This window comes from Pinus tabuliformis, chromosome X, assembly GCF_031772625.1.
Source record: "Pinus tabuliformis cultivar Carrire ecotype Pingquan chromosome X, CPIR1, whole genome shotgun sequence".
NCBI lineage: Eukaryota > Viridiplantae > Streptophyta > Pinopsida > Pinales > Pinaceae > Pinus > Pinus tabuliformis.
In genome coordinates this window covers 1238816415-1238842721 of record NC_142308.1, presented here as the reverse complement: position 1 = coordinate 1238842721, position 26307 = coordinate 1238816415, and the positions used below count along the sequence as shown (strand labels likewise).

At 36.5% G+C, this 26307-nt stretch overlaps 1 long non-coding RNA gene across 1 annotated transcript in view; it reads right to left on the bottom strand.

Moving 5' to 3' along the window:
- LOC149144443 (uncharacterized) overlaps positions 1-26307 on the bottom strand; it is a 72551-nt gene that overhangs the window by 32733 nt on the left and 13511 nt on the right. The window contains exon 2 of the long non-coding RNA XR_016264971.1: positions 2719-2797. This is a non-coding gene — a long non-coding RNA (uncharacterized LOC149144443). The remainder of the gene's footprint in view (positions 1-2718; positions 2798-26307) is intronic.

Genomic DNA, 26307 nt, shown 5'->3' with positions numbered 1-26307 from the left:
AACAATGATTCCAGAATAAGTTGGACCTAAAGATGTCGGTACACTGCCATATGGTGTTCCCCCAGAGTATGGAGAATAAGCAGATTGGGCATATTGTTCTCCATATGGAGGCAATCCAATGTTAAGTGGATACATTGGATGGTAACCAGATGGATCAGCTTAATATTGACTTGATGGATCGAATTGTTCAGTATCTGTAAGTGATGAACCAGGTAAAATTCCTGTGGACGACATGGGTGAAGACCATGGACTAGAAGAAACACCAGAGTGAGTTCCAGATAATGATTGGTAACCCAGTGGGATGGACCACCATACAGATGTGACTCAGGTGTTGTGGTAAACATCGAAGAAGTAGTGACAATAGCTTTTGTTGCAAATGTAACAGATGATACAATCTGGGATGTTGTTTCAGCCATAGTCAAATGACCCAATAAATGTCCTAATGAATCTAAAGGGAGTTTGAAAGTAAACAGGATCAAGAGGAGCAGTATAAGTTAATCGAGGAAAATAAGGATAAAGATAAAGCCCTGGTCCAAAACGAGTTGGAGTTCTAGGTGAATTTTCTTCTTCAAATTCCTCTTCAATAGTAATTAGACTGGGTGGAAGGATTTCACCATCAGGTCCGTAATAAATTTTTGGTGTTTGACTCTGTGGTAAAGAAGAAGTCTCAACAGTTACAGATGTCTAAGGATAAACCGGTTGATCGTCTTCCGGTATAGTAACAACTTCTGGTTGTTCAACTTCGGGATACAAGTGTTCTGGTAAAAGAACAACAGGTTCAGAATGAATTTCTTGAACAACTTCTGGTTCAGAAGTAAGTTCTTGTTGAACTATGATAGGTTCGGGATCAACTTCCGGTTGAAAAAATTCAAGTTCAGAAGTAATTTATTGTTGAAAAACTTTGGGTTGAGGATCAACTTCTTGTTGGACAACTTCAGTTATCGTTTCACTAAGTTCACTTTTAGTGTCCTGAGGTAATTTTAAAGGTTCCACTTCAGTCGCAGATAAACTAGTAATAGTAGGAGTAACTGGAATCACAGTATGTACCAGTATAGGTGACTCTGGTAAATCAGATAAAGAACCAGAAGTTTGTGATGTATTGGACTCAGTTAAACGAGACCGCTTTCGCCGACTAAGTGTAGCTTCAGACGGTAAAGGTGGTTTACTCACTGTCCTACGCGAACGACAGGGTAAATATTGATTTTCTTCCACGATTGTTGATTGATTTTATTATAAAAATAAATAAACAAACAGAGGGTAATTTAGGAAAAAGAATTACCAAGTAACTGTGAACTGCAATATACCGCCTTGGAGGAGCCAAGGACTTAACATACGTGCAGGTAATCTCCCCGAATGTTGTTTTCGGTGTATCACAGTATACAAGGCGGCCGACTCAGTTACCTATGGGTGGATAGAAACCTAATGTTTTCCTCCCAAATATACCCAAAAGTACGTGGAGTCCTAATCTGTGTTAGCGCTGTCTAATGCGAAACCACACAGTGAGAGCATTCCCTTATACTTTTCATACTATAACACCACCCGATATACCCGAAAGTATGTGGACGAGCTATGATATACTTACATACGTGGAATGAGGTATCACACTCGGAATGTATCGCAGATCGTTAGCGACAATTGCTATGTTTAACGACGTTGAAACACATCTCTATCCTAGACCTCTAAATTTTATGCGTTAAGTTACAATGCTCCATTAGGTTAATTGAGATATATTTTAGTTGATATTTCTTAAATGTTTGCCTTTCAGGTTCACCACGTGATTTTTCTGAAACTCCCAAAATGCAACTAAGATGGGAAACATTCTTTTCATTTTATTTAAACAATGAAAACCATAACTAAAAGGGATAGAGAAATCAAAATCTTTAAACAAAGAGCATAGAGCACATCTAATGCAACTTTCCTTATACCATTCCTACAAGCACACACAAACTTCTAAATGCATTATTCATGTTTTTCTTTTCATTCCTTTAATGTTTAGATGAACATAAAGAATCTAAATGCACAAACAATCAATCAATTCTTTTCACAAGAAATGGAGACTTTATGACAGTTTCTTTTTCAAAGAAATGAAGACTTTACGACAATTATTTTTCAGAAAAGTAAAGACTAATCAATGTAAGATAACTTTGGGATTGATTCAACAATGACAAAGAAAACATAAAGAAACATTGAAAAAACAAAGCCAAAGTGAGCATGGAAAAGTAATAGTAATTTGGACTTCAGAGACAAAGAAGCATTTACCATTCACCAAACAAGATGTGGAACAGTTTGGAAAAAATCAAGTAAAAAGATGGGTTTTTGGCTTGACAGGGACCAGTGCAGCCCTGAGTGGGAAACAGTGCATTACAGAGCACTTGTCTCTAGCCTAAGGTTGCTCTGCAGCGCACTGTGTCAAGAAAAACAATGCGTTGATGCTAGAGAGCACTATCAACACACAAATAAGCACACATTTTGACCAAACAAGCTTCAAAATGACTGAATATAGGTAAATGAACTCAATCAAAGTCTACTGGTGCTACTAAGACAAGGGATAACTACCAAGAACGGTGGTCATTCCCAAGTATGGTCACCAATTTGTTACACGGAATTTATACCTACGGATAAGTATATCTTCCCTAAGTGGGTAGTTACACTTAGAACAACCGAAGTAAATATGTTTAACCTTTTCCTAGAATAAACAGATAAGATAAAATAACCTACTTGTGATCCCTCACTTCCTTTGATCTCCTTTGAGTTTCTCCCGTCGCTCCCACTCAAACTAAATTCGATCAATTGGTACCTGCCAACATAAATAGAAGGCGACAACAATCAAAGCATATGATGTATTTATTGTAAACAAATGGAATCGACAACATTTGAACATACATTCATCAAAGATATAGACAAAAGTATTGGAAAAGGAAAAAAAAACTTTATTGATTGATAGAAGGAGAAGTTACACCCAATGTGGTTCGATCTCGTGTCACTCGCCTAGCTTAGTCCAAGCCCTCATCACACCAATAGCAGCATCAATCCAGCATCATAACATTACTTGGCAATGATTTCAAGTCTCTAAACCAACAATATTTCTCTATAATATCCAAGCTCTTTTAGCTCTATGATGGGAGGCCAATTTATAGATAAATGCAAGTGGTTTGGTCATTAATATGGCATTGAATGGTTTCCCATAATTGGATGATTTCCATGTTCAAAGGGATGAGAGGATAGAGGATTAGATGATCCAAGGCTATCCTAAGTCAAGCTCATCTAGATAGGATAGGAGTTGGGTTCCTTCTAGAAGGCTTTAGAAAGGAGGAATATACTCAGGATCCAATGAACATTTCGAGGATTCTCGCCCAGCGCAGGCTTGAGTGGGCTTAGGTGCTCTGCCATGCAGCGTTGAATGGGGGTACCTTCTCTACAAATCACTTACCCCTAACCAGGGTTGCGATGGTGACCCAAGGAAGCACTTCAGCAGGGTTTGAAGTCAGGAAACTCTCATGGATGAAAGCACTCAATGAGGTGGCATGTCTAGGGCATGTGGCAACTAAATTAGGGTTTGATATACCCTGTTTACACTGATCAGATTGTCGGGAGTGATGTGCCCAAATAGACCTATAACAATGGGGGAGTATTTATTGATTTGTCCTGTGATTGCAATACAAATGGGTGGTGTTGATGTTTTATTAGGGGTCCAATGGTTACAATCATTGGGAATAGTGGCCCTTAATTTCCAAGATCTTTTCATAATATTTATCTCATAATGAAAGGAAATTGAGCTTAGAGGTATCCAAGGGAAACCCAGTAAAGTGATAAGTTATAATAGCATGATAAAAATGCTAAAGAAGGGACACCAAGGTGTAGTTGAACAATTGTTTTCATTAGATTTTCAAACATCTGTATCCTTTTCTCTAGTGGATTTTCAAAAAGTTATCAAAAAGCATGCAAAGATATTTGGATAAATGTCTAAGGATATTCCACCTGTCTGAGATCACGACAATGCTATTCATTTGCAACCTTGAAGTGTGCCACCTATCATTAGGCTTTACAAATATCCACATGCACAAAAGAGTGAGATTGAGTGTACGGTTCAGGAAATGTGAGAGGCAAGCATCATTCAGCCTAGCTAGAGTGCTTTCTCTTCACTAGTGGTGATGGTTATAAAAAATGATGGTTCGTGGAGTATATGTCTAGACTATAAATAGCTCAACAAAATGAAAATCAAAGATATGTTTCCTATTCCCGTCATTGATAAATTGTTAGATGAATTGCATGGAGAAATTTTCTTTACTAAGTTGGTCTTCATTATGGATATCATCAAATTAGAGTGAGGCTAAAAGACATTCCCAAAACAACCTTTAGAACACATGAAGGTCATTATCAGTTTTTTCTTATGCCATTTATACTTACAGTTGCACCTTCAACATTTCAAAGCTTGATGAATTCTATTTTCAAACCATTCCTCAGAAAATTTGTTGCTAATATTTTTTGATGGCATACTAATTTACAACAAATCTTGGGAAAAGCACGTACAACATGTTGACAGTCTCTTGACACTATTGGAAGAACAACAACTATATGCAAAGTCTTCCAAGTGTTCCTTTGGGGTTCAAGAAGTGGAATATTTGGATCATATTGTATCACACAGTGGTGTCAAGGTGGATCCCAACAAAATAAAAACTATGAGGGAATGGTCAGTCCCAAATACCTTGAAGAGACTCAAAGGATTCTTGGGATTGACAGGATATTACCACAAATTTGTGAAGAATTATGGTCAAATAGAAGCACCTTTAACAAAATTATTGAACAAGGAATCATTATCTTGGATTGAAGAAGAAATCAAAGTGTTTGAAGAAGTTAAAGAGGCTATGTGTACAACTCCCTCACGCAAGCATTTGGCGACACTTGATTTCACAAAATATTTATTATGGAGTTTGATGCCTCATGCCATGGCATTAGTGCAATTTTGATGCAAGAACAAATTCCCCTTGCCTTTGAAAGTAGCAAACTTAAAGGAAAGAACTTACTTAGACCCATATATGAAAAATAAATGTTGGTCATACTACATGCAAGTAAGAAATGTCAACCATACCTAATAAGAAGACACTCCAAAGTCAAAACATATCATGATAGTCTAAAGTAATTCTTGGAGCAAAGACTATCTTCAGAACAACAACAAAAATGGGTCCCAAATATGTTGGGTTATGAATTTGAGATTATCTATGGAAATAGAAAACAAAATATTGTGGCAGATGCATTCTCAATGAAAGAGGAAGACATAAATGGCCTACTATGTGTTATTTGCTTTCCATGGTCTAACTAGGTGGAAGAAGCAAGGATATAATGGCAACAAGATGAGAATATATGCAAGATCATTCAACAGTTATAGGAGGACCCTGATGCAGTAGACAAATTTATAGAGAAAAATGATCTGTTATGGTATCAAAATAACTTATATAAGAATTTTCATCTCAAACATAAGGTCCTATTGGAATTACACACTTCCCCTATAGGAGGAAATTCATGGTTATTGAAGACAAACCATAGGATCAAGAAAAAAAAATTAGAAGGTCCTAAAGGATGTGCAAAAATTTGTGACAGAATGCGTGGTATACCAACAAAATAAAGGAGATACCATCAAGACCCCAGGGCTCCTTCGACCATTATCGATACCAAGCCATTATTGGGAAGAAAATTCATTGTATTTTATTACAGATTTACCCAAATCTAAAGGAAAGATTGTCACTATGGTAGTGGTAGATCGAATGACAAAGTATGCTTGGTTTTTATCTTTTTCCTATTGTTTTAAAGGAATTATTGTCACATAAGAGTTCATGGAAATGGTCCAAAAGCTACATGGAATACCAAAGGTTATTGTAATATAAAAAGATCTAGTTTTCACTGGAAATTTTTTTACTGAATATTTTCTTATTTGGGTACCAATTGGATCGTAGATCATCTTACCATCCTCAACCTAATGGGAAAACTAAGATTGTGAATAAATGTTTAGAAAGATATCTATGTTGCTTTGCATATGATAAATAGACACAATAGGTCAAATGGTTTCCCTTGGCATAAGGGTGGTACAACACATCATTCCATACTTCAACAAAAATGTCACCATTTATGGCACTTTGTAGATATAATCCTCCATCCATAACATCACCCTTGAAAGGGACCATAAAGGCTCAAGTAGTAGAGGACCACATCCAACACAAACAAGAGGTTCCTAAACTATTGAAGGACAACTTAGTTATGGCACAAAATAGGATGAAACAACAAGCATATCAACATTGTAGTGAAAGGAAATTTGAATTGGATATTTGTGAGACTACAACCATATAAACAGATATTCCTTAAGCAACAAAAGAAGGAAAATAAATTAGCTATGAGGTATTATGCCCCTATAATATGTTGTAGAGGATTGGAATTATGGCTTACAAATTGGATTTCCTCCATCTTCACATGTACATCAAGTCTTCCATGTGTCTTCCTTAAATAAGGTAATTGGCAATAAGATCCCAATACAAACTATTATATAAAAATTAATGAAGAAGGGAAAATAATAATATAACTAGAAACAATTTTGGAAACAAGTACTATGTAGCTAAGAAATTGAGTGATTACTAAGTAACTCATCAAATGGAAGAAGTGACATGGGAAGATGAGTTTCTCATGCAGAAACACCCACATATAGTCAAGTGTTGAGGACAACATTTATTTGTAGGGGAGGGACATGTTAAGCCCTACATAAGCCCCATGTTAACCCAATAGCCCCTTATGAAGCCCTAATATTGAGTCAATACTTCTATTATTATATTTTTATGTATGTTAGAACCCCCATGATCCCATTTTATTATAATTGTATCACACACACACACACACACACACACACATATATATATATATAGTCTTAGGATCATCAAATATTGCCTTGTTCATTGTATTTATTGTTAAAGTAGGTTTCCCCCTCAAAGTGTACTATAATTATGGGTTTCTTAATATTTTTAAGGCACACTGATCATAACACCTCTCTCTTTAGTGATGGATGCAATACAACACAAGGGAGACTTCTTTAGTAGGGCTAGGGATCAAGTAACCTAGTATCTTAACATAAGTGACCCCTAATAATCCTTCAATGTAAATCCACTAGATAAAGATATGACAAATTATGGTTTGTGGTATATGAAGGACTAAATTCCATATTTGGGTTCAAGGGAGATATAAGTTAATGTAAGTGCCATGGTCGGCCTAAAGAGGCTCAAATTCTTCCCAAACACACGAAATCAAGAAAAAAATACTCAAGGTTTTTATAAACTAGGGTTTTAAATCAGAAAATTGTAGCAATACAATAGTTTATAATAGCAATAAATTTAGTCTTAATAATTGTGAATAACGAATATAAAATTAAGGGTAAATTAAAGAGTAAACTAGGGATTATATTTCAACAAATTTTGGTTGTTGCAAAGGTATATAACAACAATAAATCCTTGTATTCAACCCTAAGAAAAGGCTGTAAAATGCATGAAAACTTCACTTTTTCTTCTCTAATGCATTTTTCAACAATTGCTAAGCCTAAGATAATGATCAACAAGTCATTTTTCCAAAGGAAAAAAACTGTAATTTCATTCATTTGAGAAACAATTGAAAATTACATTATGTATATACACACCCTGTGTATTCATTTGTGATAAAAATTTGTTGTGTGAGATCATAAAAAGGAAGCTCTTTTGTGTAGAATATCCAACCATTGACCAGAAATTAAAAAAAAAAATTGTTATTGTTAATCACATCTAAGATGGGGTGAGAAGCCAATCCACCCAACAAGAAAAATGTTGATAGATATAGTTGTAAACAAAAAAACACAATAAGAGAACAATGATTTGGAGCCTATGGTTTTTATGCTCTTGTCTCAAAAGGATTTCCCTTGTATGGCTTATGAAAAACTCATAGGCCTGCAAATTATTCTGCTTTGTTATACCCCACAGTCGGTTCCATATCAAGGCCCTCTTTTGAGAGGTGATATGTCGCCTTATTCCTCTCAATGTAAATATGAGAACATATAAATGAAATGAAAGAGCCAATGAGTTGCATGGTTCCTCCAGAATAGGCGTGAATAATATGTTCCTTCATACTTGTGTTTTTTTAGCCAATTAATTGTGAGCATAGAGTCCCCAAAAACATGAATCTAAGTGCAACCCTTTTCAAGAGAACAAAGAAACAACTTTTTACAGACCATGAGCTCTACCTAGTTGTTGGTCCCTTGGCCAAAACCCAATTTTACCTTAGAAGAATGAGCTTCAAAAATAAAGAGGATGAAACCTCCTCCACTTTTTCTCTACCATTATTGGAGGCTCCATCAAAATAGGCCCACGGTGTGGTTTGATCAATAATTCATGTCCTGACTAATCTAGGGGGGAATGTTTTTTTCTTGTATGTAGTGACTTAAAATAGCAAGGAGTTCAACAACTATATGCTCAGGTACCAAGACGTTACCTTGAAAAATAGCCTTGTTCCTAACCAACTGCACCCCATAACATATAATTAAGGGGAGAAAGTTTAGAGCACGACATTTGGGGTTTGAGAGCCCTGCCTTCCAGGTATCCTCCAAATCCTATCCTTCCCATGGGATTGTGTGACCCAAGTAAATTTTTCACTCTTTCCATACCTTCTAATAAAATGGGCAAGTCATGAACATATGCATTGCATTTTCATCATTATTTTTACATAAGGAACACCATCTCAACACAATCATAAATCTTCTTTGCAGGACATCCAAGGTGGGGACCTTCTTCTCCATTAGACACCACATGATCAGTTTTGATTTAGCAAGACACTTGGATTTACATACCACTTTCCACCACCATTTTTTATCTGCTAAAATTCTATCAGCTATTAGGGAGATATATCCAAGCTTACGAGTGTAGTTTCCTGTAGGGGATATGCTTTAGAATAGTTTGTCATATCTATTTGTTAGTATTATATGACTGTATGATAAAGCTTGCAAGTAGTCGTTCCAGACATATTTGTACTCCTCCTCTAATCCCATATCTTCATAAGAGAGCCATCCTTGTCTCCAAGTTGATGAATTTGCAGGGTTGGGAATATGAGCTAGTTTTGAGTATCCTCTATCTCTTAAAAATTCTATTAGAGGAAGGGGTAGCAAATGACCTTCACCATTTCTATTCCATGGCTTGAGGCCAATTCTCACTTTGTCACCTCTACAAACCCTCCATGCCAACTTGTTTCCAGTGATATCAAAATATTTAGGGAAAACCCTCAATATCACTGAGATATTGGCCCATGGCATGTCCACCCTTCTTATCTAGTCTTCCATTGAACTTGGAGCAATGTATTTTTGAGTGACTGACGATGTCCATAAGCTTTGAGTTGAGATTAACCTTCAACCACATTTGGTAACCAACGCTTTTGAAAATAAGAAAATTTTCTTCAGTCCCCAGCCTCCTAGGAATTGTGGCATGGAAATTTTATCCCATTTAACCCAAGGTAACACCCCATGTTCCTGCTCAACTGCCTAGAGGAAGTTGGAGAAGATTTTCCTGATTTTTTCTAGGACACATTTGGGGATCCATGCAAGAGATATCCAGTATACGAGGATTGCTTCTAGAACATATTTTATCATGACTAGATGACTAGCCCTAGATAGGCACCTTAGACACCAATTTTTCATTTGTTTTTCCACTTTGGCAATTGAGACAATACCAATCTTCCTTGTCATAGAATTTGGTTTAAGTTGAAACCCCAAGAACTTCAGGTCCTCCTCTAGAGTCTTAGATTAATATAGGAGGAGAAAGGTAATATGATGGATCTCCTCATCATCCACATTGTGATAGGATATAGTATATGTGTAGTTGTTTATGATCATACTCGTGGCTTTCCCATAAAGAGAAAGAGTTTATGATAACATGTTTACCTCCCTTAGAGACTCATTACAAAATATGAGAATGTCATCAAAAAATAGCAGGTGCATGATAGCAAGCGTCCGAGTAATGAAGGTTCCATGAAAGTCCCTACGCCTTTTCACCTTTGCCAAAATATGATTATGTCCCTATTCTACAAGAAATAACAATAGTGGAGAAAGGGAGCACCCCTAACATAACCCTCTTTGGGCATGAAAGAAAGGGGAGGTTGAACCATTAATAAGAACAACAAAGTAGATTTCCTGAATACGACTCATAACCCATGCGATAAAATCCAAACTGAAGCCCACATGGGTATTAAGAAGAAGCATGAGATAAATACAGATTACTTTGTCATTTAAATTCTAAGTTTTAATATTTTGCAAACCCTCCCAAGCTACTCCAATATCTTTGTGGATTTTCCTCCCCTCCAGAAAGGCAAATTGTTCTATGGATATGGATTTAGAGAGGATAGGCTTCAGCTTTGAAGCAATAATTTTGTCTATGACCTTGTATATGTCATTGCAAAGGGAAATGGATAAAATTGGAAAAGATTATAGGATGGTCCACCTTGGGAATAAGGGAAATAAAGGTTGAGCTATAAGAAAGATGCCTTCTCCCTTCCTTTTTGGATTATTCAACCACGGCTAGGAGATCATTTCCCAATATATCATATAGACCCAAAAAGAATTCAATAGCCCACCCATCTGGACTTGGGCTCTTGTCTTTCTGGAAGTTGTGCAGCACCGATTTAATTTCCTCCAATGATATTTCTTCCATTATTTCCCTACTCTCCTCTTCATCGAGTAGTTTAGGAAAAAGTTGAGTGATTTTGATTACTTCTGCAACTGTGGCACCCTTGGGAGCATAGAAAAGGTTTTCAAAGTTACTCTTCCCCATGGAAGTTAAGATCTCAAAATTTGATACCTCCCTACTAGCATTATCTTGGATGCTCCATATGGTTTTACGCATTTTCCTTCCCTTTGCAAAAATAGGAAAAACTTATATTTCCATCCCTACTTTCTAGCCAGATGACCCTACTTTTTAGGTGTCATTCCTCCTCCATGGTGGTTAGGAGTTATTTTTTTTTCTAGATTGATAAAAGCCTCTTTGGTTCCTAGAGATTTGAATCATTCCTCAACTTTAGTGGCAATGTCCTTAAGCTACATTTCAATCTCCAACAAATCCTAGACTTCAACCATTTTCTTCATCTTTTCCCACTCTTTAATTTTATGTTTAATCAATTTTAAATTAGCTTTGAATTGGGAAGCAGTTGAATGTCCTGAGTGGGGATCAAAGGGTCGTCAATTAGATTTAACAAGATTTAAGAAATTATCTTTTTTTTTATCCAAGAGGACTTCATCTTGAAGGTACTAGTCTGCTTTGAAGATGCCCCTTTAATTTCCAAGTATATGGGGGAGTGCTCTAAATCTCCCCTTATGTCGGCCCATTGTTTGATCAAGGGAAAATTATCCACCAAGGCTTTTGAAAGGAGGAAATGATGGATTCTCTTGGCCACCCTATCATCACCTATTCAATCGTTCTGCTAGATGGCAACAATTTTGGCCAATACTACATCTCCTAGGTTAATCTGGTCTAATATATTATTGAACTAGTCAATGAGGGGGTCCAACCTTGCCTTGGGACCTAGGATTTAGAAAAATTCAAGGGAAAAATTCAGGTCACCACTATTCATTAAAGAGTTGGACCTAAAAAAATATTTATTAAGGAGTTTGTCCCATAACTCCTTTCCATTTTGAGATGAACCATATATATTTATCAGTGTGAAAGGTTTACCTAGATCCTTAGAGAAATCCTAAACTCCTAAGCCTGAATCCAAGCTCCAGAGGTTTAAAATTTGGATGTGTCTGGCTTTCCAACCCATGGTTATCTCCCCAAATCATCTGTAAGTGTCAAAATCCGAGAAGCTCCACCCAACCAAGAGAGATTCAAGGCATTTGATTATAGAGTCACCATTTCCGAGGGTTTCTTGAAGGAGGATGAAATTTTGATCACTAACTTCAACTAGTTGCTTGAGGGCACATTTTATATGGTGACATGTTAAAGCCCAACAATTGAAAGAGAGCAACTTCATTTAGGAACCCTTCTGAGGCAGGAATTTCTATAAGAGTCCCTTTGATGGATGATTGTTTACCAGATACTAGGTCTACACGTCCTTTTTCTTTGGATTTGGTCAATTATGACTTTCTACCCTGACCTCTACCTTAAGCTATAGAGAGGGAAAGTTGGCCAAGACCCTAGATAATGACCTCCTTTTAGGGTACCACAATCTGGGAGTGAAGGTTATATAAAACATCACTAGTTTTATAGATTTTGGGGAGGGAGATGAGAATGGTAAACATAGGTGAGGAATTCTCACTCTACACATTTTGGCATGGGCATATAGCTGGAGCAGGAGATGGGTTAAAAGGGAGGGACATATAGGGTAGTAGGGATGCATCAGATCCTACTGAAGCCTTAGACGCATTTACATAATTGAAAGTATGGTTGATGTTGTCATCATTAAAAACAAGGGAAATTACAGATGGGGAGCCAGAAAAGTACCTTTGTTGGTCTTGGTTACTTTGCCTGGTACTCGAGCGTCATCTACGATTCTTGTTTTCTCCTTTGGGGGAGCTTTTCTAGTTGATTCCTGGCTATTGGAAATTGTTTGAACCTCTAGATCCACTGCAACTTGAGTTTCTACCTTATGCTCGAAGCTGCCACCTTGTACTGGTCTTAAGGATTTGTTCACCCTCTTATGGAAGGGGAGCTTGCAATTTTTAACCAGGTGTCCATATTTGTGACGCCTCCTACACCGAAAGGGGATGCCTTTGTAGTCCAATATCTGAAGCATTTCCTCCCCCTATCCTATGTTGATTTTTTCGGTCAAATGTAGTGCCCACTCTAGTTTCCTGACCTTAATACGACATTATCTTAGACACTTTATTCTTCGAGGACCTCAGATTGAGGATATGGACCCATGACATTATTATTAGCGATTGAGATATTCATGGTTGTGATATTTATGAATGCTTTCCATTGATATTATGATGGCATGAATGGTTATGTATCTTATCTATCAGTATTCCGATGATTGCAATATTAAATAGTTAAGTTGGTCTCTATTTGAATTTATGATGAGGGTAGTAAAGAATATGTATGCGCTCTACCAAAAGCATAATGAGGATAAATTTGATGGATAGGTATATTTCTACGATGTTACGATGTTGATAGCTTAATGAATATGTATGTTTCCATTGATGATTATTGATGATAGCCATGAGGGATGTGTCCCCTATGTTACCTACTTCCTTTAGTTCAGACTTACAATGGACAATGATGTGAATGACCAGGAATTGTTAATGATGCTATTATGATAATTGACTAGCATTGAGAAACATTGTTACTGATGATTATTGAGTATGGCAGGAAACCATCAGAGGCACTCGCATGTGACATGTCGATGACACCTGGTTTGATGAAAATTTATATTATTTTATCTTTTAAAGTCTAAGTCGATCTTGAAATCTGCCATATATGTTTAACTATATTCTGATGATATGTTAATGGTTGCACACACAGATTAGTTGCTTGACCGAATGATCCACATATGGGTGATGGGGTTGTACAGGTGGATGGAACTACATGGGAGGGGTGGGACAGAGTCCCTGATCTCACCCACTAGCACTCCCGTCGTGACTTGGGCTGGAAGGGTTGAAACACCTTCGCCTTGAAGATCACGATGCCATGAGGGCAGGTCCCAAAGTTGGGTCGCTCATGAGGACTTTACCGGGGGGCGCGCATCAAGGCGGATTCCTTGATCCCCGACACCATTAGTCTCACTATAGCAGGCAACATAGGAGATGATAGTGGTCTATGACGTTGCACTATACTTTCCCCTCGTAGTCATTGGATGCTTGAAGGGCAAGTGGTGTGGCACCCTTGGAACTTCAGGGGAATTTCTTGAAGGGCACGACCAACTTGGCACCCTTGGCATCACAAATAAACTACTAGGTGTGGCACCCTTGGAACTTCTAAGGAAGTTCTTGAAGGGCACAACCAAACTGGCACCCTTGGCATCACAAATAAACTACTAGGTGTGGCACCCTTGGAACTTCTAGGGAAGTTCTTGAAGGGCACAACCAAACTGGCACCCTTGGCATCACAAATAAACTATTAGGTGTGGCACCCTTGGAACTTCTAGGGAAGTTCTTGAAGGGCACAACCAAACTTGGCACCCTTGGAATCAGTAAAAATAAATAATAATAAATAAATATAAGTAAGGAATGAAAACTAGGTAAAGTTACATCAAGGGTAAATGATGATTAGAAACCAAGGTAATTAAATCAAAAATAAAACTTGGAATAAGGAGGATCATAGGAAGAAATAAAATAGAGTACCTTAAAAACTCTACCCTTCCCATGTTGGAAAATACTAGGAAGATTATGTGGTTTAATTAGGAAAAAGGGGAAAGACAAACATAATTGTAAGGATAAAGATTAATCCTAAACTAATTTAAACCTAATTAAGAAAAGAGGAAGGTGAATTAAAATGAGAATAATAAATTAAATTTAGAGAATTGTAGAGAAGCTCCATGTGTCAACAACCAACATAAGAATATCCATCTAGGAGATAACCTGAGTTAAATTAGGGAGTAGATTGGGGATAAAATCTTGACTCATTAATTGACTTCAAGTAATGAACACAAATTAAGGAATAAAAAGGGGGAATAAAGGGACAACTAGGAGGAGAAATAGGAATCTTGTTGAGGTGAGGAAAATATTAGTTTTAAATAAAAATTTAAGTAAATAATTTTGGGAGACCCTTGATGTGAGAATGACACATGGGTGGGTGAATAATCAAGCTATTGAATTATAAAAAAATAATTAATTATGCATGACATGACAAGTGTCACCTATGAGGACTCCTATAAAAGAAGGGGCAAGCCATGGGAGAAGTGTAAGGACCACGATTCAGACTAACTACATTTTTTATTTTATTTTTTTTATTTTTATTTTTATTTTTTTTTAAGTTAACAGCAAATACAACCAGAAAAGAAACGCATTGAAATTTCAAATTTATTTAGCACACACATTCCTGACACTCATTTCAGGAAACACATATCATAACATTTACATATGTTTAACTAAGATCAATAGTAATGAAATACATGTGTATCGTTAACCAGAAGGCGAGACTCCGCTTGCTCTGTTGTTGCTGGTATTCCCTTGTAGCTGGTCACCTCCGCGAGTGAATGATGACGCACTTGATCCGAATGCGAAGACTCACTGGTTAACCTCCCAGCCTACTCCTTGGGTACTCTTCTTCCCCGCGGACCCCCGAGCTGCAATGGGGTTGTACAATGGAGACAAGCACTAGCTAGTAGAGGAGAGCACACCTTGGCTCAAGAGTCCCCTCTCTAAATCCTCTACCTCACCAAACTCACTATAGCTTCGTAATCACTGCTCTCACAACATCTCATCCATCCAACAATAGGGTTCCCCCCAAAAAGTCCCTTCTTCCATGGCTTGCCCCTTCTTTTATAGGAGTCCTCATAGGTGACACTTGTCATGTCATGCATAATTAATTATTTTTTTTTATAATTCAATAGCTTGATTATTCACCCACCCATGTGTCATTCTCACATCAAGGGTCTCCCAAAATTATTTACTTAAATTTTTATTTAAAACTAATATTTTCCTCACCTCAACAAGATTCCTATTTCTTCTCCTAGTTGTCTCTTTATTCCCTCCTTTTATTCCTTAATTTGTGTTCATTACTTGAAGTCAATTAATGAGTCAAGATTTTATCCCCAATCTACTCCCTAATTTAACTCAGGTTATCTCTTAGATGGATATTCTTATGTTGGTTGTTGACACATGGAGCTTCTCTACATTTCTCTAAATTTAATTTATTATTCTCATTTTAATTCACCTTTCCCTTTTCTTAATTAGGTTTAAATTAGTTTAGGATTAATCTTTATCCTTACCATTATGTTTGTCTTTCCCCTTTTTCCTAATTAAACCACATAATCTTCCTAGTATTTTCCAAAATGGGAAGGGTAGAGTTTTTAAGGTACTCTATTTTAATTCTTCCTATGATCCTCCTTATTCCAAGTTTTATTTTGATTTAATTACATTGGTTTCCAATCATCATTTACCCTTGATGTAAATTTACCTAGTTTTCATTCCTTGCTTATATTTATTTATTATTATTTATTTTTAATGATTCCAAGAATGCCAAGTTTGGTTGTGCCCTTCAAGAACTTCCCTAGAAGTTCCAAGGGTGCCACACCTAATAGCTTATTTGTGATGTCAAGGGTGCCAGTTTGGTTGTGCCCTTCAAGAACTTCCCTAGAAGTTCCAAGGGTGCCACACCTAATAGTTTATTTGTGATGTCAAGGGTGCCAGTTTGGTTGTGCCCTTCAAGAACTTCCCTAGAAGTTCCAAGGGTGCCACACCTAATAGTTTATTTGTGATGCCAAGGGTGCCAAGTTGGTCGTGCCCTTCAAGAAATTCCCCTGAAGTTCCAAGGGTGCCACACCACTTGCCCTTCAAGCATCCAGTGATTACGAGGGGAAAATATAGTGCAACGTCATAGACCACTATCATCTCTTATGTTGCCTGCTATAGTGAGACTAATGGTGTCGGGGATCAAGGAATCCGCCTTGATGCGCGCCCCCCGGTAAAGTACTCATGAGCGACCCAACTTCGGAACCTGCCCTCATGGCATCGTGATCTTCAAGGCGAAGGTGCTTCAACCCTTCTAGCCCAAGTCACGGCGGGAGTGCTAGTGGGTGGGATCAGGGACTCTGTCCCACCCCTCCCATGTAGTTCCATCCACTTGTACAACCCCATCACCCATATGTGAGTCATTTGGTCAAGCAACTAATCTGTTCCTGCAACCATTAATATATCATCAGAATATAGTTAAACATATATGGCAGATTCTAAGATCGACTTAGACTTTCAAAGATAAAATAATATGAATTTTCGTCAAACCAGGTGTCATCAACTCGTCATATGCGAGTGCCTCTGATGGTTCCCTGCCATACTCAATAATCATCAGTAACACGGTTTCTCAATGTTAGTCAATTATCATAATAGCATCATTAACAATTCCTGGTCATTCACATCATTGTCCATTGTAAGTCTGAACTATAGGGGACACATCCCTCATGGCTATCATCAATAATCATCAATGGAGACATACATATTCATTAAGCTATCAACATCGTAACATCGTAGAAATATACCTATCCATAAAATTTGTCCTCATTATGCTTTTAGAGAGCGCATACATATTCTTTACTACCCTCATCATAATTTCAAATAGAGACCAACTTAACTATTAATATTGCAATCATCAGAATACTGATAGATAAGATACATAACCATTCATGCTACCATAATATCAATGGAAAGCATTCATAAACATCACAACCATGAATATCTCAATCGCTAATAATAGTGTCATGGGTCCAGATCCTCAATCTGAGGTCCTCGAAGAATAGAGTGTCTAAGATAATGTCGTATCAGGGTCAGGAAACTAGAGTGGGCACTACATACACCCCCTCTTAACGATGGACTTCGACCCGAAGTCCTTAGAACATAAAGGAGAAACGACGATACCTAATCTCAGGAACCCTTCCTGAAACTCCTGCCAACCTTCTGGTGGGCAGGTTAAAATTTTCCCAAGGTATCTATAACACGAATTCCGTTATAACTGAAGGACTATATCTGGGGAACATTGCAACCCACTTTTTGTATAAATGTACAGAACATACATTATAGATATTATTAAAATTAATAGTTAAAGGAAGCGTCATACATAAACTTTTCCAACAAAATCATCATAATCAAAATCACAACTAATTAAAGCAACAATTAATAACACCCACCTTCCTTCAATTTACAAATTGACTAATTTAGGAGAAATCTCTCTAGTTTTATTCATTCAATCATGCAATTAAGATAGCAATAATTTTGTATTAACTCAAATTCATAGGGGATGCCTATGCCTTTTTCATAGGAGGAACTACCCACCTTAAGCTTGGACTTCAATATTTGTAATGGTCAATAATAATTGTGTTAATTATTGTTTGATATTTCACCTATGACGTAATCCACCTTTGTTTACCATGTTCTAAATCTTCAATTTTGTTAGGAACTACAATCAGTACTTTGAAAATAACATATGCCACTGCTTGCTAGGGGGACCTAACAATGCCTACTACACCTTCTTAGAGACTTGATTTACCTTCATGATCCATGTTCTGAAAGTTCAATGTTGTACGACTACCATTAGCACTTAAAATAAATACATACCACTCCTTTCTCGTGGATACCTAATGGTACACACTATCTAGAGATAAAAAAAATGTTAACTACATAGAACGTAATCATCACTTGCAATGAATGAGTAGTCCAAACCTTCATCCCTTCAAACCCAGCTACCCTACTTCCTAATCATATGAAAACTAGCAATTGCTCCTAAAGGTGCAAAGATACACCGAAGGAATGGAAAATTTGGAAAAAATTTTGAACTATTTTTCCCTATATCAAATGGAGTGGGAAAAATTTTCAAGGCGTAGCATGGAAAAATGAAAAACAGATAGACAAATTGTTTTCCTCTATATACTCATTCATTGAATGGATGGGAGAACCTACAAAAAGGAAAGTGGATGCTGATATTGATCGAGACATCTAAACATTGATGTTGATATTGATTGAAGCATCCAAGAATTTGTGATCCTGCATTTTATAAAATTAAAATCAAGACTTCCAGAAAGTGATGTTGAAACTGATATTGATAATGAGGATTTCGAGACATTGATATTGATATTGGACAAGGTAGACAAGAGGATTTCGAGAACCTGATATTGATATTGGATGAGGTATACAACAAATTTGTAAGTATGTATTTTATAATACTATAATCAAGATTTCTAGACGCTGATATATGCAAGTAATTTCTAGAAACTGATGTACTACACAAGTTTGAGAGAAGTATAGAATTTGCACGACTTTGGCTAACACAAGAGTTTCTCAGTAGGGTACTCATGTCATTCCAACATTTCATCACTGTTAGGAATCAGATTCATGGTAGGCATAATTCCCTTAATGTACAAGTAGTCATATGATTTTGTTTTCTAATTTCAGTATGAATACTTCACATTTTAGTAAAATATGTCTTAACATATCTTGTAATGTTTTTGCTTCATTGGGATGTCTTCATTCGGGGTTTGGAACTCTTGCAATAGGATTTTTTTTCACAAAAGGTGAGATTACAAAAATAATGTTCACGACAAATACATTTTATAAGAAAATTCCATAATATACAATGGTTTGTCTGCACTTGGAACATATTCCCTCTCACACAAGGAATTTCTTAACAATAATCTTAACCTTTATAACTGACTACTCTACGTCTTGTGGACCAAAATATTTAAATTTAAAGTATGACTTTAATTTCATTGTTCTCATTTCTTTAAAAACCTCTTTCAGGGCATTTATAACACTTGGCTTGCACCATATGTTAATGCCTTTATAAGCCATGCTAATAAGTGGTTCTCATTATAAGCTCACTTGGTAGATACACATAATTAATAAGTAAAAATCTATAACAAAGTATACATTGCAACTAAATAATTCATTACGCTAGATGCTTTAAATAACATATTTCCTTTCATAACTTTTCATAATTTTTATTTTTATGTTGAAGCATTGCTATGTGTCTTACTAGTTTCACCACTATTTATTGATAAATCTCTTGCCAAATAAACATGAATCCTTTTATTTAACAAAAGCCAATTTTAAATCTATCATTTTCATGTAACAGAAGTCAATCTTAAATTAACTATATGCTCTTCAAATAAATTTACATACACATACTAAAATTCTTTAATAAACCGGATAAATTTCAACATTCCTTTTAAATATATTAAACCCACGTCATATTTTTATTTGCTTTTATAAAAGACACCCATTTTCAGTGTCTTTATATGTTTATAATATCTTTGATAATACCAGAGTAACTAATACTTTCTCTAAATCCTTATTTATAGATTATAACAAGTATTTATCAAAACATCAAATCAATCACTTAAAAAAAAAAATACCATAATAACTAATAAATAAATCACAATAATAAATACCAAATTTTAATATATAAAAAATACCATAATAACTAATAAATCACAATAATAAATACCAAATCTAATATTATTGGATAATGTTCTTTTATATTAAATATATATATATATATATATATATATATAAAATACCATAATAAGTAATAAATAAATAACAAAAATAAATACTAAATCTAATATTATTGCCTTGAGGTTCGATAATGTTCTTTTATATTTCGAAACTATTTAAGATAAACCTGTGAATACACAATTGATTGGACCGAGTGATACGTCAGTTGGACAAGCAAGAGAGGGAGAGTGATACGTCAGTTAAATTTTATTTTTATTTTATTTTTATTTTTTATTTTTTTTATCATTGAAGCTGTAACATATTTGAACAGTTATTGTGAGATACTTCATGAACAAAATCATCATATAACCCAGTTCATTTTACTGGTGGTGCGTATGCACAAACTTTTGGTTATTCTGGTTGACATTTGGGAACATTTAGCAATTTCTGAAGTCAGGAAACGACTATAACTGCTAAGGCCAGATTATAAATGCTAACATTTAATGATCTTGCTGTTTCAGCCATGATGGAACAGAAGACACCTTGACATAATGAATCGTCAAAATCCGATTCAAGACTCGAACGTAACTACATGATTATTTGATTACTTAGACCTTGTACTATTGATTTTGAATTTAAGCTAGAAGCACCAACATTCAAACATAACTACATGCTTGTTCGGCAACCACGTTTCCACAATGTAAATATCCAACAGTATTATTAAACTGAATCTTGTCATGTTTATTAAATGCATTGACATTTGTTACATTATTCGCTTTCAATTGACGTCCTCTTCCTAATTCAAACATATTTTTCATTTAGGTATGTGGCCCAGTGGGCAACTTTTGTTGTCTTCAAGTTAGAGGAAGTGGAAGTTTCTCAAATCAACATCTGACAATTCTGACTGTTGTGGGACTGCTGCAGCAATTTCAGGTTCTATGGATGTTCCTCTGCCATTGGAAAAAATTTCTCGTCAGCTGAATACAAAATGCACAACAGATTCTTTGGAACAAAAACGAATGCAAGTGGTTCTTCTATTACCAGGCAGTTTCAATCCACCAACTTATATGCACTTGCGCATGGTTGAACTGGCTAGGGATCAATTGCTATCAGATGGATATGTGGTTCTTGGGGGTTACATATCCCCTGTCAACGATGCATATGGCAAAAAGGGCCTGGCATCTGCGGAGCATAGAATTAATTTAAGTCAGCTTGCATCTGAAGATCCATCATTTATAATGGGAGGCAAAGCAAAGCAGCTACCAACGGACTTTGGTAGTTCTTAGGAGAGTGGAGTCTTCCTTGCGTGCTAGAGGGATTGTGAATACAGAGTCTTTAAGAGTCATGCTACCTTTAATTTTTCTAAATATTAGATTTGTACGTCTTTTCTTAAAGTTGAATTAATAATGGATTTAATTCTCCTTTATTCATTAGGAAATTCAGGACGTATTTTGTGTGCATTGTTGTTGTCTGGAAAATTATCCTACGTATGCAAGTTTAGCCAACACCAATTTGCCTGAATTTTGGTTTCATGAAGACTATATCTCTAGTTTGAAGCTACAAAGTAGAGGAACTGCTGCTCCCAAGAATGGGGGAACCCATTGCTTGGTTTCCCCTTTTTTTTCAGAGCAGGGAAACTGGTACGAAATGCTCCTATTTTGACCAGGAAGACATCAGGATTCAGGAGTGTGTTGGGGGCATTGACAATCCCTCATTTTGGGTGTCACTCATGTGGTGTTCTTGGCAGTTTTCTTGAAGTGTTTCCCTCCACATGATGGAAACTTCTCAAAGCTCCTGCATACATGGGCCCAATCAGTGTGCTGAAACAGGAATGCAGATGTTCTATTTTTGTGTGCAATCACTAAGCTGACTCCCCAAGTTTCCAATTTGCCTTTAGAAACCCCAAAAGTAGTTAATAATTAATTTAAACAAAAGAAAATCCTGAATCTCTTTGCATGGACGTATTAGCTGACTATAAATATTAGTTAATAATTAAAAACAAAACCAAAACAAAAAAAAACCCCAAATCCTTATCTATGAAATATTAATTGACTATGGAAATGGTGGAAATAGCTACCCAACACTTGTATATGGACATTTTTCATATAAATGTATCTCTAAGTGCATTCTCTTGTAGGGTAGATTTATTCCATGTTTCGTACCTTGGATTACGTGGCCCTATAACCTAATGGTCTAAAAATAAAATGGTTATGGTTTAGTTTTTATAGAGCATGCTATGAAAAAATACCATTGAGAAATTGATACAAAACAGTTCTGACTTGGAACTTGAATTGAAGTACAAGCAAGAAAATCAAGAAAGAAAGAATAGCTCAGAACCAATTGCTTAATTCACTTGGCCAAAGGGCTTGTAGTTTTACAGTGGGTCCACTTTAAACTAACTGCCAAACAGAAAAATAAACAAGAATGAACTGTGTTCAAGGGCTAAAAATATGCAACTAACTAATAATGAATGCAGCTAAGTATTAGGGAAAATGTGTCCTCAGAGGAGGGGTGTTGTGCCCTCATGTTCCATGTTTAGATTGAAAGCATTCTTGTTGTCCTTCCAAACCCTGAAATATGCCATGAACTTGAAAAGCATTGTAAGAAATAGCATACCATTTTGAGTCTTGAACTGCATAGAGAGGAGGATTTGGCCATCTGAAAATGTCAGGGATTGGCAAAATCTCAGTGATGTGGACACCAAGAGTGATGACTTGGACTGCAAAAGGGATAATTGTCATTGCATGAAACAATGGAAAAATTGCTTGTCCTTTTAAGGGATGAAAACATGATAGTAGCTGAACCCTAGATGTGTGTATAGGAGATCATGAACTGTCAGCTGGAGCAGACTAGTATAGTTGATCAATGTAAAAGAAGTCTCACGTGTTGAAAGGCTAGAGCAATGTTCTCTTGGCTTCCTGATGTGGTGTAGGAACCCTTGTGAGTCTTCATGGCAAACCGGTGGTATCAGGACACATAAAGATCCCTAAGCAGGTGAGGGCTATTTGTCGAGATCATGGTATTGTTTGCATTTCTAGAGGAGGAAAGGACATTGCAAAGCTCATCTTTGAGAGTGATATTTCTCAAATGTGGTTTTCAAGTAATTCTGCAGTGAAGCTTGAACAAAAGAACAGTGTCCATGATCATTTATAGCCTTATAAAGCATTCCTTTATTATGATCCTGATACAGTTAAATCCAGATATTATATTGTGGGAAACTGTTGCTCTGTATCCAACCGAAAAGTTGTTTGTTGAAACTCGAAAAAGCGTGGAGCATGCATGCCAAATAGTGGAAAGCAGTACCTTCAGTTTTCCAGATAGTTTTGCAAAGAACTTAAAGCTTCAAGCTTTGGTCTCGTTAGATTCGAACTCTAACAATGGCTCCCAAGGCAGATAAGAAACCAGCTGAGAAGAAGCCTGTTGCAGAGAAATCTCCAGCAGCAGAAAAGAAACCCGCTCCAAGGCGGAGAAAAAGCTGCCTAAGGAAAGCGGAGACAAGAAGGGAAAGAAGAGGCATAAGAAGAACATTGAGACCTACAAGATCTATATTTTTAGGGTCTTGAAGCAGGTTCATCCTGATATCGGAATTTCCAGCAAGGCCATGGGAATCATGAACTCCTTCATTAATGATATTTTTGAGAAATTGGCGAGCGAGGCATCGAAGCTCGCCCGCTACAACAAGAAGCCTACTATTACCTCTCGGGAGATTCAGACCGCCGTAAGGCTTGCTCTTCCAGGGGAGCTCGCGAAGCACGCTGTTTCAGAGGGTACAAAGGCTGTTACCAAGTTTACCAGCGCTTAAATTTGGTATTTTTCTGTGAATTGAATTTATTGGTGTCTTTTGACGCCACCTATTGTATCGAATTTCAAACAAGATATTGACTCTCAGAGTTTGATGGAGACATTTGGTTCGCCGTTATATTTTTTTTTGATCGGGAATGGAACCTATGTTATTAACAAGTTAAGATTCGGCAAGTTGAGATTCTAATAACGTTCACAGGTTGGCATGACCCCGGTTGGCATGATCCCGGACTAAACACGCCCCAGCTTTCAATTCTAAGTGATCAAGAACAGCCTTAGTCCGTGGAAACTTCTTTACCATTCACGATACAATAATCTATATATGAATCTCTGCGATTGTTGCAGAAGAAATCGACACGTAGACTGTGACGGAGATTCATCTGTTTAACTCGCGACAAACTACATTTGACTTATTCATGCCCAGATCAAAAATATGAGAGAATGCCAGACCATTTCAAACAATGTAGAAGCAGAGTCGAGTCGCATATCAATAGGAACAGTTTTGTGTAATTAGCTGGGTAAAATTAACAATTTTTTTTTATTTTACTTTTTTTTTTTTAAACTTGAGTAATTTGATTTTAGAGAAATACCCACATAGCAAACAAAACTAGTTATGCATGCATGGGCCCATAGGCCTCAAGGGTTCAACTTGGGCTCTGATACCAAGTGTAAGGACCACGATTCAGACTAATTACATTTTTTTTCTTTTCTTTTTTTTTTTTTTTTAAAGTTAACAGCAAATACAACCAGAAAAGAAACGCATTGAAATTTCAAATTTATTTAGCACACACATTCCTGACACTCATTTCAGGAAAACATATCATAACATTTACATATGTTTAACTAAGATCAATAGTAATGAAATACATGTGTACCGTTCACCAGAAGGCGAGACTTCGCTTGCTCTGTTGTTGTTGGTATTCCCTTGTAGCTAGTCACCTCCGCGAGTGAATGATGACGCACTTGATCCGAATGCGAAGACTCACCGATTAACCTCCCAGCCTACTCCTTGGGTACTCTTCTTCCCCGAGGACCCCCAAGCTGCAATGGGGTTGTACAATGGAGACAAGCACTAGCTAGTAGAGGAGAGCACACCTTGGCTCAAGAGTCCCCTCTCTAAATCCTCTACCTCACCAAACTCACTATAGCTTCGTAATCACTGCTCTCACAACATCTCATCCATCCAACAATAGGGTTCCCCCCAAAAAGTCCCTTCTTCCATGGCTTGCCCCTTCTTTTATAGGAGTCCTCATAGGTGACACTTGTCATGTCATGCATAATTAATTTTTTTTTTTTATAATTCAATAGCTTGATTATTCACCCACCCATGTGTCATTCTCACATCAAGGGTCTCCCAAAATTATTTACTTAAATTTTTATTTAAAACTAATATTTTCCTCACCTCAACAAGATTCCTATTTCTTCTCCTAGTTGTCTCTTTATTCCCTCCTTTTATTCCTTAATTTGTGTTCATTACTTGAAGTCAATTAATGAGTCAAGATTTTATCCCCAATATACTCCCTAATTTAACTCAGGTTATCTCCTAGATGGATATTCTTATGTTGGTTGTTGACACATGGAGCTTCTCTACATTTCTCTAAATTTAATTTATTATTCTCATTTTAATTCACCTTTCCCTTTTCTTAATTAGGTTTAAATTAGTTTAGGATTAATCTTTATCCTTACCATTATGTTTGTCTTTCCCCTTTTTCCTAATTAAACCACATAATCTTCCTAGTATTTTCCAAAATGGGAAGGGTAGAGTTTTTAAGGTACTCTATTTTAATTCTTCCTATGATCCTCCTTATTCCAAGTTTTATTTTGATTTAATTACATTGGTTTCCAATCATCATTTACCCTTGATGTAAATTTACCTAGTTTTCATTCCTTGCTTATATTTATTTATTATTATTTATTTTTAATGATTCCAAGGATGCCAAGTTTGGTTGTGCCCTTCAAGAACTTCCCTAGAAGTTCCAAGGGTGCCACACCTAATAGCTTATTTGTGAGGTCAAGGGTGCCAGTTTGGTTGTGCCCTTCAAGAACTTCCCTAGAAGTTCCAAGGGTGCCACACCTAATAGTTTATTTGTGATGTCAAGGGTGCCAGTTTGGTTGTGCCCTTCAAGAACTTCCCTAGAAGTTCCAAGGGTGCCACACCTAATAGTTTATTTGTGATGCCAAGGGTGCCAAGTTGGTCGTGCCCTTCAAGAAATTCCCCTGAAGTTCCAAGGGTGCTGTTAGACTCCGTCTCATGACACTGTGCGATTGATTCTTCTTCAAAACAGGGTTTTGAAGAAGAAATCATTAAATGTTGCTTTTCAGATTATGTAATTTTATCTTCAGCTCTTCTTAAGACAGCAGCAAACTTGAAACTCCTATCTGCA